The sequence below is a fragment of the Paramacrobiotus metropolitanus genome, unplaced genomic scaffold (genome assembly GCF_019649055.1).
Source record: "Paramacrobiotus metropolitanus isolate TYO unplaced genomic scaffold, Prichtersi_v1.0 Parri_scaffold0000255, whole genome shotgun sequence".
NCBI lineage: Eukaryota > Metazoa > Tardigrada > Eutardigrada > Parachela > Macrobiotidae > Paramacrobiotus > Paramacrobiotus metropolitanus.
Genome location: NW_026570475.1, coordinates 13,150 through 26,298, shown reverse-complemented (window position 1 = coordinate 26,298; position 13,149 = coordinate 13,150).

Here is a 13,149-nt window from a genome sequence, read left to right as displayed (position 1 = left end):
GAAGCATCTCTTTTCGGTCAAGCTGTCTTTAGCACTAAGGCTAGCATGTAATTGCTTTTTAGCCTGCATATATTCCACATCGTAGTGTTTGGGTCCACGAAAAACGCTACAATGGGCTGTTGAAAATTAGGCGGCGGTCGTCTGGTAGCAGCAAAGCGTTGGATGTAGTCAGTCATTGAAATCTGGAGGGTACCTACCGGCTTTAAATTCTACTAGGACTGACCGCGACGTCTTCCATTCGGAGCCCTAGTAGAACCCCTCCTATTTAGAACTGACGAATCATTCTCAAGAAGCATCAGACCAGTGAACAGATATACGACGCAGGTTCTCTTCTTCCCGTTAGCGACTCTACGGATCCTCGGTATACAAAGACTCTGTTTAGACAATACGTGCTTTTATCGCACATACCGAAGGGTAGGGTTCAAGGACAGAGCAATGATTTTTTGGCTCTGACATACTGGGTGATGAAAAGCTTCACTCTGTCCACCGGCACCTGGCATTTAGTTCACCACCACCGTCTGCGACTGCCACTGTCTTAACCTCACCAACAGGGAAATGGCAGTCCTTTTCGTAGAACAAACGATCATATTAATCACGTTCATCCGCGTCACTAGAAATGCTTGCCACGTCTGAAATGAGGCCTCCATTGATAATTGCGGTAGTTGTTGAGTGATGGTGACATGAAACACTTAAAATACTGCACCCTAGATGCGCTCCATCTTTACACGTTTGCGCTTTGAGCAACGCTATGATGCAGTATTACTATTTACGTTCTCGTCGGTGATTGTTTCGGAATATCCCGGGTTACCGGTCTGGTCGGTCTTAGCGCAGAGAGTACGACTTGAGCGTTTCGATGTAAAAACGCAGTTCAAGAAATTCAGGTCTTGAACTGAGTATTTAACCAGGCTCTACCAAGCTGGCAATATCAACAAAAGCCTCTCGTATTCGGCATTCCCATGGCATTGTGTTATCGGTATGGATTGAAATTGTTGCGTTACGCAGGTTCCCAGTGCGCCGGTAAGCAATTTTGCTTACCGATGCGTAGAATTCATTATACCGTTGCGCTGTATTTGACGTTGCGCTGTTGCCACCGAAGCTGCCGACAACCAGTCCCCGGACGAAGCTCCAGTGTCACCGGAGCCGATCGCAGACTCCCCTCCGGTCGGGCCTGCGTCGCCGATGTACCTGTACCGATACCTGCGGCGTCTAGCAATAACGGCGGTGATCAGTCGTGCCATGGTCTTGATGTGGAGAATGAGGTCACGGTTGAAGATGCTGCTGATTATGACCGCAACGTAAGCCAAATCCAAACTATACCGCACTCTCCCACCATCGGCTCACGCACTAGCGGCAGGAACGCCGACGACGACGAGGACGACAACGGAATCAAACACGCTGTTGGTCAGGAAGAGATGGATATCGATGGAGATTTACGACGTCGAACCCCTTGATTCTATTTACGCGCTTCGGCATTCTTATCATGTCGGCACTGCTTAAAAGCTCTCCTGTTCAACAGTATTTTTGTAAACAGGTCCGAATCAACAAAATCGACTGTTAAAGAGATATTGGCGCCTAGCTAACCTCTCATATACGGCATGGCCGGAGACAGTACCATAGTCTGCCCTGCGCCTTGCATCGCGCAGTATAGGTGAACGCTCAGCTTGATCAGCTCCTTAATAACTTAAGGAACGGCTTGCTTATGAAAACTGCCAATTGCGTAAAAACCACTTTTGCATTTTAATTTTCCCTCTTTCAGAAATTCGCGACGACTTCCTGCAACACAAGCGCATTCGTGGCGCCAGCACTAATCAACGTACTCCGGAAGGCAGATTTTTTCAACGCGGAGAGACAATCAGCAACGCAAAACTAACGCCAAACAGATAAAGGAAATGACGTACATTAGTAAAAGTTAATAGTCAGTCACAGTGAAACACTTCTCGTGATAGGCGCTTCTACTCAGTATACGGCGATGACCATTCAACGTTTAAAAGTACACTGTTTTGTGTAATTTTTTCAGCGGCAAAGTTTTATGAATTGGCAACAAATTTTGCTAAGATAGGATTGAATGTTCGAACATACTGCACTGTCAACTTGGTTTCGATCTTGCTTCTGCAACTTGCCGTCCCCGCATTAGCAAAGACGAAGGACAGCCAGCAATCAATGGAAACCATCGACATAGACTGTTCAAATCTGCATCGACCACATGACGTAACAGCGCGCCAAACCACATTAATTTGTATTCAAGATCTTTATCCTGCTTGAAACGCGCAAGTCCGCTTTTTCTGACATATTTTGGATATCATCCAGTATTTGAATAGATTAGCTTTGATTCCCGTTATTTGCTTAGATTAAACATAATCACATTCAGGATTCCTTGTGAATGATATGTAACATACATTCAGTTTGACCAGGCACCAACATACCACGATGTGAACGAGTTGCCACATTGGTGGGTTTGGTTTAACTTAGACCTGGAGTATCACAGTTTATGTGACACTTCTGACCCATAAGCCCAACTGGGCCCACACACAGGATCAATTTCTGAAGGTTTTATATATGAGGGTGGCAAGGTATGAATTTCAACTTTATGAATACAAAAAAAGCGGAAAACCTACTTGAAAACTGATACTGGCTAGGCATAAAATTTAAATGCCTGCTCACACATGATTAAGGTAAACATTGTGAACGGCACGCTTCACAGGCACATTGTATCATAGTCGTTCGCGGCTGTTTGATTTTTCGTTCTTTAAAAAGTACACCTCTGGTGTAGGCGATTTTGAAGAACAGGAGGGCAGTAAAGCAACGGCAAATTTCCTCGAATTCACACAGTGAAATATCAAGTGTGTCCACTTTCAATTGCCCTGGCGAAAAATACTATCAACACCCTGGGCTCTGGCGCCTTTAGGCCGAACACAGTAGTCCAAAACTGACAGGCAGGAGATGTTTATTTTACTCCTTCAAGTTCGGACTTTGCAGATTTGGCAGATTTGGCAGACTTTGCAGATACTTATGAAATTGTTAGTCTCTGCTGTTCTACGCTTGTTCTTTTGTTTCTGATGACGTGTCTGCTGCCCCGGATTGGGTCTAAACCCTGATTGTGTGCGGACGTTAAATCATTAAACGTATTCATGTGAGCCAAGGTCTGGTTGTATCGCTCAACAGTGCCGCTACACTGCGGGTGGTAACCGCCTGCAGTCACCCGTTGTACGTTCAGCAAGTCGTACAACTCTTACCAACTGGTTGACGAAAGGCGTGCCCTGATCCGACAGCACCTTATGAGGCAGGGAAAAACGAAGAAAGACATCAAAGAACAAGCACCGAGCGATGGTTTTTGCGTTTTGCGCCGGAAGTGCCTTCGCGGTTACCCACTTGGTAAACAGATCGGTGCACACGACTATGTACTTATTCCCACGCTTTGAACGAGGCAGGGGAACGAGTACCTCGACGGCTATAATTTCGAACGGGCCAGCACGGCAAAAACTTTGCAGCGACCCCGGGACTTTTCGCGTTGGTCTGTTCCGTTGCTGGCATGGTCCGCAACTATCCACGTATCGCTTAACAAACGAGAGCATTTTCGGAAAGTGGACGCGATTGCGCAACTTCCCATACGTGCGGCTGAAACCGAGATGGCCGGCGAGCGGATCATGATGCACGTACGCTAAAACTTCAAAGAGTAGGTGCTTGGGTACGTCCAGCAGCCATTGCAGGGTCTTTGTGTGATCTAGTGACCGTACAGTATACTGCCCCCCATACAGTACACCTTCTTGATGCTTTTGCTAAACTCAAAAGGGTCGCGAATTGATTTGCAAAAGCCGTCAGCCTTTTGTCGTCGCGCTGTACCAAGAGGAGTCCTGACTGGTATCTCGATGCGTCTGGGTGCATCTCGACATTCTTTGTTATGTGAAAATGTACCAAGATTGGCAAAAACACCATTGCAATCTTCAGCACCTCAAACGCTTGTTTGGGTGCTTTGCCCCAGACGAACGGTTCGTTCTTCTTGGTTAGCCGGCACAACGGGCTGGCTAATAGAGAAAATTCCTTAATGAACCTTCTGTAGTAACTAAAGAGACCAAGAAACGAACGGCATGCCTTCAGTGTTGATGGAACCGGAAAGTGCGTTATTGCGTCGACCGTGGCTGGGTCAGATTAAATTCCTTCAGTATTGCAATGAATCCGGAAACCTTAAGCTCGGACTTTATCGAGTGGCTTAAAGATGAGGCCAGCTGTGCAAAGGCGACTCCGACGAATTCCCAATGTAGAGAAATTGTTTCCCTTGCGATTGCGATATCATCTATGTAAACAAATACTAAGATCTAGAGGAGTTACGCAAGCACTTTACACATAACGCGCTGGAGGTATGCCGGGCCATTCCGTAGACCGCAACAAACGGCTTCAAAATTCGTACAGACCGTTTCCCGCATAAAAAACTGTAACTGGTTTACTTTCCTTTGCGAGTGGAATTTGCCAAAAGCTCAACTGTAAGTCCAGGGTGGAGATGAATTTTGCGCGGGCGAGTACCTGGAGGCAGTCATCTACCCGTGGAATTGGGTCGCGGTCCGGTACGGTAACCTTGGTAGTCGACCCGTCTGTCGAAAGTCCTAAATCTTTCTCTGAAATCATCAACCATTGTGTGAAGCTCATCAACCTTTCCAGAAACTTCATCAACCTTTCCGTAAAGGTCATCAACCTTTCTGCAAAGGTCATCAACCTTTCGGCAAAGGTCATCAACCTTTCGGCAAAGGTCATCAACCTTTCGGCAAAGGTCATCAACCTTTCGGCAAAGGTCATCAACCTTTCGGCAAATTCCATCAACTTTTTTTGTAAAGTTCATTTCTTGGTTCTGTAAGAGTGCGTCATATGAAGCCTCACAAAAAACTGATTTGCGGTCAGGGCCTCAGGTATCAGTGGATAGCGATAGCTAAATAGAAAAAAGGTCGACTGTAATTTCTCCCTGAAAAACCAACAAGATAATATAAGTATCTTACTACAGCTGTTCTTGATTACAGTTACATTGAAAAATATAGCCAACCTTAACACCCCCGTTTTTTATTGATCTCCCTTTTCCGCAACCCGTTAATGAGATTCACCCCATTCTAAGCTAATAATGTTTTCTAACATCCTGTTTTTTATAGGCAATTCAGGGTCATTTTTGCGTAACCAAATTAAATTAGGACTCAGAGCTGTCTGTGTTTTCCAACAATTCGTGCGAGGGTCCAACAGCCTAAGCAGTGACCGTCCACACGTCCATGTCCAGTTATCCATGCTGAATGGAGGTGAAACCGAAAAAAAAGCTGTACGATTCCCTGTACGAGGACATTTGGGTGCTGTGAACATACCCTGCACGATTAGGCTGCGATGAACAGCTGGTTAGCCGTGGCTCGCAACGCTACTGATATCACAGTCTGAATGCAAACGGCTACAAATTTAGCCGGCTGTTCATCGCAGCCTAATCGTGCAGGGTATGTTCACAGCACCCAAATGTCCTCGTAGTCTTAGCTGCAGTCAGCTCGTCTGCTCATTCATTGACAAAGTGATTGCGGGAATTGCCCTAGATGAGACAATTCCTGATTTGGGGTTAGCAGATAAATTATGAAAAATAAACAAAAAAGGAGCGCGCATAAACAACAACAACAGGGTGCTGTTATCGACCGAAGCGTAGCGAAGGTCCTCTATGTTCAGCGATTATGGAAAATGTGGTGTCCGTCCGTCGGTCACCGCCCACCAAATGCACATGTGCGCGGTTGCTTTTGCTATCAAATGCACGCTTGCGCAGTGGGCGTATATGCTCACACGTAATGTAACTGTTGGTGTCCGTCCGTCGGTCACCGCCACACTTGTGTTTATAAAAGGGAGGGGCACAGAAACCTTCTATACTGACGGCTTAGGACAGCGGTTGTCTTTTATTTAGTACCGATGCGATGCTCTTTCCACCAGTGCTCGAATTACTGTACCAACTTATAACCAACATCACAGGTCAACAGATAAATCATGATTTTAGCATGACCTTTCCGTCTGAACCCTGAAACTCCCACCAGAGTTGACTATGCGTCACCAAGACGAAAACACTAAGAAAAATAGTCATAATAATCGAAAAACTTCTGGTCAAAATTAAGGAAACCGTTATAGGCAACCCCTAAAACCCCCGTTTATTATAGGCACCCTCTTTTTGCACCGTGTTTATTATGGGCACCCATTTTTCGACCGAAGCGTAGCGGAGGTCCTCTATGTTCAGCGTTTATGAAAAAAGTGGTATCCGTCGGTCACCGCCACCTAATGCACATATGCGCGGGTTCACTATCAAACGCACACATGCGCGGTGGCCGCATTTACTCAAGCCGCAAGCAAACTGTGGTGTCCGTCGGTCACCGCCTCCCAAAGCACATATGCGCGGGTTCACTATCAAACGCACATATGCGCGCTGGCCGTATATACTCCAGCCGCAAGCAAACTGTGGTGTCCGTCGGTCACCGCCTCCCAATGCACATATGCGCGGGTTCTTTATCAAACGCACATATGTTCGCAGGCCGTATATACTCCAGCCGCAAACAGACTGTGGTGTCCGTCGGTCACCGCCTCCCAAAGCACATATGCGCGGGTTCACTATCAAACGCACATATGTTCGCAGGCCGTATATACTCCAGCCGCAAGCAAACTGTGGTGTCCGTCGGTCACCGCCTCTCAATGCACATATGCGCGGGTTCTTTATCAAACGCACATATGTTCGCAGGCCGTATATACTCCAGCCGCAAACAAACTGTGGTGTCCGTCGGTCACCGCCTCCCAAAGCACATATGCGCGGGTTCACTATCAAACGCACATATGTTCGCAGGCCGTATATACTCCAGCCGCAAGCAAACTGTGGTGTCCGTCGGTCACCGCCTCTCAATGCACATATGCCCGGGTTCGCTATCAAACGCACATATGCGCGCTGGCCGTATATACTCCAGCCGCAAGCAAACTGTGGTGTCCGTCGGTCACCGCCTCCCAATGCACATATGCGCGGGTTCACTATCAAACGCACATATGCGCGCTGGCCGTATATACTCAAGCCGCAAGCAAACTGTGGTGTCCGTCGGTCACCGCCTCCCAATGCACATATGCGCGGGTTCTTTATCAAACGCACATATGTTCGCAGGCCGTATATACTCCAGCCGCAAACAAACTGTGGTGTCCGTCGGTCACCGCCTCCCAAAGCACATATGCGCGGGTTCACTATCAAACGCACATATGTTCGCAGGCCGTATATACTCCAGCCGCAAGCAAACTGTGGTGTCCGTCGGTCACCGCCTCTCAATGCACATATGCGCGGGTTCACTATCAAACGCACATATGTGCGCAGGCCGTATATACTCAAGCCGCAAGCAAACTGTTGTGTCCGTCGGTCACCACCACCTAAGGCACACATACATGGTCCCCCTATTATCAGATACATACAGAAATGCGCGCTGTCCGAACATGTCCAGGCAGCATCTAAATGTGTCTTTATTGGTCACCATCTCTTTTGATAAAATGTCCAGTGGTACGGTAGCCATATACAAGTGCTGCGCTGCTTAATTAAATTTTCAGGGATATATTTCTTTGGTACCTCAATTTTGGCATTTCGCGTCACGATCTCAATCTTACGATCTAGCAGATAAGATTATATTGCGTTGCCCGAAAGTACGGAAAATGTCACAGCTGCTCGATGTGACAAGCGCAATACCGGCATGGGTATCTGCGTCCTTACCTGACAGCAACTTCATGGGTATGGCTACAGTAGTCATTATTCTAAAGTGCAAGTATTTCCAAAACCATATTTTACCACCAGTCCGAGTTGCGACAAAAAAATTTTGATATTATGCCGGGAAAGTTATTAACTTCAATAGGAAACAAGTAAAAAAATTAGGCTCGTGCACAGATACAAAGTTATTCGATTCAAGTTTTGTACTGAACATGCTGCGTAATATGTTCATGGGACAAATCGCCACAAGGAGGGTCATCCCGTTCCGGTTTTGAAACAAAGAAGGTAGAATCTAAACAAGATAAATTAAGAAATTGATTTTGGAAATTGATTACAATAAATACCTGTGTCGAAATACAAGAGGCGGTTCTTTGACCATATCAGGAAATGCACTCTTCAATGTCAAAGAATGTCAAAGAATTAATAATCGCAGCGCGATTATTAATTCTTTGACAAAATATTAACTTTGAAGAAGGCAGCTTTAAATGGTTCATTCCGGAAAAAAACCGTTATGCGAGCACGCTACGCTTCGGTCATGCAGTGCCCGCAAAAAGCGAGTGCACTTTCCTAGTTATTGCTGTACCCATGTCAAAGAAGCCGACGCCTAGTGCGGGCGGTCTGGGGCAATTTTCTGTCCCTTAAACTCGCGCGGGTACAGTAACATCGTACTCAATACTATATGACACGAGACGTTCAAGCTGAAGGTCGCATGTTCACACATAGCCGACGAAACCAGTGCCCAGCTCGCATCAGGACTGCAGCTCGGGCCACGCACTCAAAATTCTCGCTCAGCACACTAAATTACGAGTCTAATAATTTCTTTCACTGCAGTTTCATGAGACTAAAGTTAATCTCAGTTAAAAAACCATATATGGCGGCGTCGGACAAACTAATCGCTTATAGAATCGCTATCGACAGAACGGGAACAATTAAAGGCCCGATTTTTTTTGAGTTATGGCGGTTTTCCCGCCAGTATATTAACGCGTACACGTTTTAATATACAAATCACTTTAATCACGCTTTAATATACAGCTGAGTCATTTTCAAAAAGGGTTTTTGAGTGCGCAAAACCAAAAATTGTCGTGCATGCACGTGAATTTTGTGCTATGCATTGGGTCAATTTCCTTAAAATATTAGGCTGGCAAAATTTAGGCGGTTCTAAGAACAGCAAAATATTCATTTGTCGGTGCAATTTTACTGGTTATACCGTAGGTTTTTTGTGCTTCGTAACACCCATTTTACTACTGCTGCTCTCTAAGAAATGAAATACTGTAAATAGCGCTAAATACGATAATTGCCATCGTATAATGCTCCGGTGCCGGCAACAGCCTAAATGTAAATTATTTACCATGTATTCCTGCTACGCTTCGGTCATGCAGTGCCCGCCAGAAGCGAGTGCACTTTTCTAGTTTAATTATTGACAGAAATGGGCGGCTATGAAAATTTGGCATCTTTTAACGCCGAGTTGACCAAATTCTGCGTGGTGCTGGCGTGGTGACTGAAGTGCGAGAAGGAATTATAGATCTTAATAAGCAGGAGGATCAGTACCTGCCGCGACCAAAGAATTGAGTCATTATCGCCATCACCCACAGGGTATTTTCTTCGTTCCGCTGTCGATCAGAATGTAACTGGACCGAGTTGAAAGGTCGCCTTTCGATACTACGTAAACAAAATCGGAAACCTCGTAGAGCAAATAGAAAATCTGAAAAGATAATGGCGCCCGGTGACGCGGATGACGATAATCAGGCAGCAGAGAAAGATTTTCAGCTCCGTGCCCTTAACATTCGGGACCTGCCGAAATTCACAGGGACTTTTCTTGAGGATGTCGATAATTTTATTTTTGAATATGAGTCACAAGGAACCCTTTACGGGTGGAAATCAGGATGGTTACTTAGCTGTCTTCGAGCCTGTCTCAGGGGCGACGCTCTTCACTGGTTTGCCAATCGCCCCGATGACAACAGCTGGGATGATTTAAGAAGGCTCTTAAGGAGACCTTCGGAAAAAATCCCATCGATTTCGACCTCGAGGGCACCAGTTTGAAAATGCTTTCAACTGATGACCCTCTAGCGTACGTCACGCGAATTACGCGTATCGTGACGACGCGTAATCCTAACGCTTCTCCTGATGATTTGATACTACACTTGTTCCAAGGTTTGCCTGGAGACTTAAAAGCGGAAATCGTTTCCGTTTATGACGAGATCGACGAAACCACAGATTTTCTTGAGCGACTGAAGAATATATCGCGCGCCTATAAATAAGGACATAGCTTAGCCTTTCCTGAAGCTGGTGCGGGACCTTCACGCCGACCGCCCAGAGTTGAAACCGAAACGGTGAAACGGACGACGCAGTCCTATGGAAACTTTCCGCCCCCGACCGATACGCAAGCAAAACCCGTACGAGTCGATGTTGCGGTGCCTGATCCAGCTGAGATGGAAGCCATTCGCGCTAGGCTTAGCCAATTGGAAACCGGTGGTCAACGCCGCGATACCCGACAGCGCGAGTCTCGTAAATGTCATTACTGTGGGAAGGCAGTCAATCTCAAGGGCGTTTGCTGGCAGAACCCACAAAGTCGAAATTACCGAGGATCGACCGGTCGTGGTCGAGGTCGAGGCACCTACGCCAACGCAGTAGCCCGGGGTACTTACGGACCGCCACCCCCACCTAATGCTTATCCCGCTATGGGTCCAGCTCAGCCTGTCCCTATGATTACAGGTGGTCAGCAACCCGCTCGACCACGGTCCACAGCTTGCTCCAATTTTTCCGGCAGCCGGTACAGCTGCGAATCCGACAAGAGTTTTTTGTCACAGTAACCTTCAGGCGTATCCATGGGACAGCTCCCGATGGACGACCTCGCTTCTTTAAACTGAACAGGCCTGTGCGTGGTACCGACGCACGCATAGACTATTTCATCATAATATCTCATAAAAACAGCGAAGTAGGTACAATTATCTGTCGGGCTCGTGTGAATAATATATCGTGCCGGGCGATACTCGATACCGGCTCAGGGATTTCATTAATTATAGAAAGTTTTGCGAAACTTAATCGTTTGGAAATAATTGATACTAATGGCCCATACGTTTCCACAATAACATCACAACGTAAATTAAGTAAAAAGATTGATGTCTATCTTGAAGTTTTGGGCCAAGTACAACCATGTGAATTATTTGTTATAACACAAGCACCGTTTGAGGTATTAATCGGAATTGATTACCTTAATCAAACACGGATCCAAATTGATTTTCATCTAAAACACTGCGTAATGTTTCTGTAGTCTTGCCTCTGCTTTATTACTGTTTTCCGGGGCCTGATTTCACAGCACTTATCTTCATCAAATTAGAACGGCTGCAAGACCAGGGCGACTCGGTGGTGCGTGTCTCGGTGGAGTGACCATTTTTCAGCCCATCCCCTTCCACGATCGCTTGCGGTTCCGCTGTGGTGACGTCCACAGATGACTGATACCGTTTCGGGACCGGAAACGAAAACCATTGGACCAGGAACTGCGTTTTGCATCACATATTTTTTAAAAGACATTTTTCGCATGATAAAACGAAAATCTGGTCATTTTCTTCGTTTTAACTGCGCTCGTGCGAAGATGCCTGTCCGTGCCACCACGTTATTATAAAAATTTGTACGTCTCCGCTATTTTGCAACTAAGAGGTTGGTTGGTACGTTATATTTGATAGCCGTGTTACGCCGACGGTCCATGAAGTAGAAATCCAATGTAGATTTCCGATACTTCAAGGAATGCCGGGATTGTGCTCGGTTGATGTAGATCGGAGAATAAAGTGACCTCCAAATTTTTAGGCGAATTATCGTTCCGAAATGAAAGAATTGGTTATCCGGAAATCCAAAAGTACGATTACATTTCTATCTAAAAAAGTTTTTTTTTTAATTTTTACGCAAAGTTATATTAGATGCCCGGATTTTAATTCGAAGGACCAAGCTGCAAGGCACAACCAAAACGGAATGAAGAATATCTATCGGAGTAAAGAACTATTTACATAAATTAAAATCCCGATGCCTACCGATGTCCAATAAGCATTCAAAAGATCGGGCAAACAAGATTGGATTCTGGTTCCCATGTAAAGGCCATGTTGATTCAGTTGTTGCGCAGCCCGCCCAATGGATCAGATGATGATACGTGCCAGATAAATTAACATAATGGTTCATTAAACGCGCAACTTTGAACTATGTTCCTCTGTAAAAAAACAACAGACATGAATACCATGTCCAAGGAAATTCGCCCAGTCCAATTTTTCTATATACACTTATTATTCTTGAACTGGAGCGGCCAATTTGGTCAGGCTGGCGCGAATGGCCTGTGATTGTTGGGTACGGCAGCAGAGATAATATGCACCAAATATATGACTTCGTTGCTTGCTAATAAATATTATTAGATTAGATTATCACACCCGCTGCGTGTAATTTAGCAGTACTTAAAATCAAATGGATGATAATTATGGTCGTCGAAATTTCGAGAAAAGATTAGTACATCATCAATGTATACGATACGTAAGTCACATCTGAATACGGCAAAAATGCGGTTCATTGTTCGTTGGAACGTGGAACCAGCATTAAGTAAGCGAAATGGCATTTTCTGGAATTCAAACAGTCCGTCGAATGTGATAAACGGCGTCTTCTCACGATCCGCTGAGTGCATTGGTATTTGCCATTCACCACTTAGGATATCAGTCGAGGAAAGTATGCGCTTCCGCCGAGGCGGTCTAACGCGTCGTCAAGGCGCGGGATCGGATATACGTGACGCTTCGTGACAGCGCTGAACTGCCGAAAGTCAACACAAAATCTAACGGACTCGCCTCTTTTTTTAAACCAAGACAATAGGGAAACTCCATGGGTTTTGTGGTCGAGCCATTATGCCTTTCGCTAACATCTGCTGTTCTTCAATTTTTATAAGTACACGCTCAACCCAGGATTGGCGGAATGTTGCTCGTGAAATAGGAATGCTATCGCCTTTGTAAATCCGGTGCTCAGTCGCAATTGTGCCGATTAGGCGTTTCTGCGTGGGAAAACAGTCTGGGTAATTTTGTTTGATTTGTTGCTGCTAGTCAGCAGTAATTCTTTGCCAAAATTGGTTTGTGCTAACGAACATTCGATCTCGTCGCATTAGGTACTGTTAACATAAGTATCAATGGTCTACCGACGACAGGTTCCGCTGCGCCAACAGTGTATCCTTGCGGGATCACTTGAGTATGATTGTCTGATTTTAGCATCTATGTATAATGTGGACCCTGTTCTTTAACATCCTCGTTAAAAACGTTTTTCTCAGCCGTTTTATCATCAGTAGTCGACTTAACAAAACAGTCATTTTTCTGGAGAACTATGACTTGCTTTCATGGAAAATAGCCTCTTCCGACATTTTGGGATTATCTCGCCGTGCAATCTGTTAATTTAAAGACTCACAAGCAGAA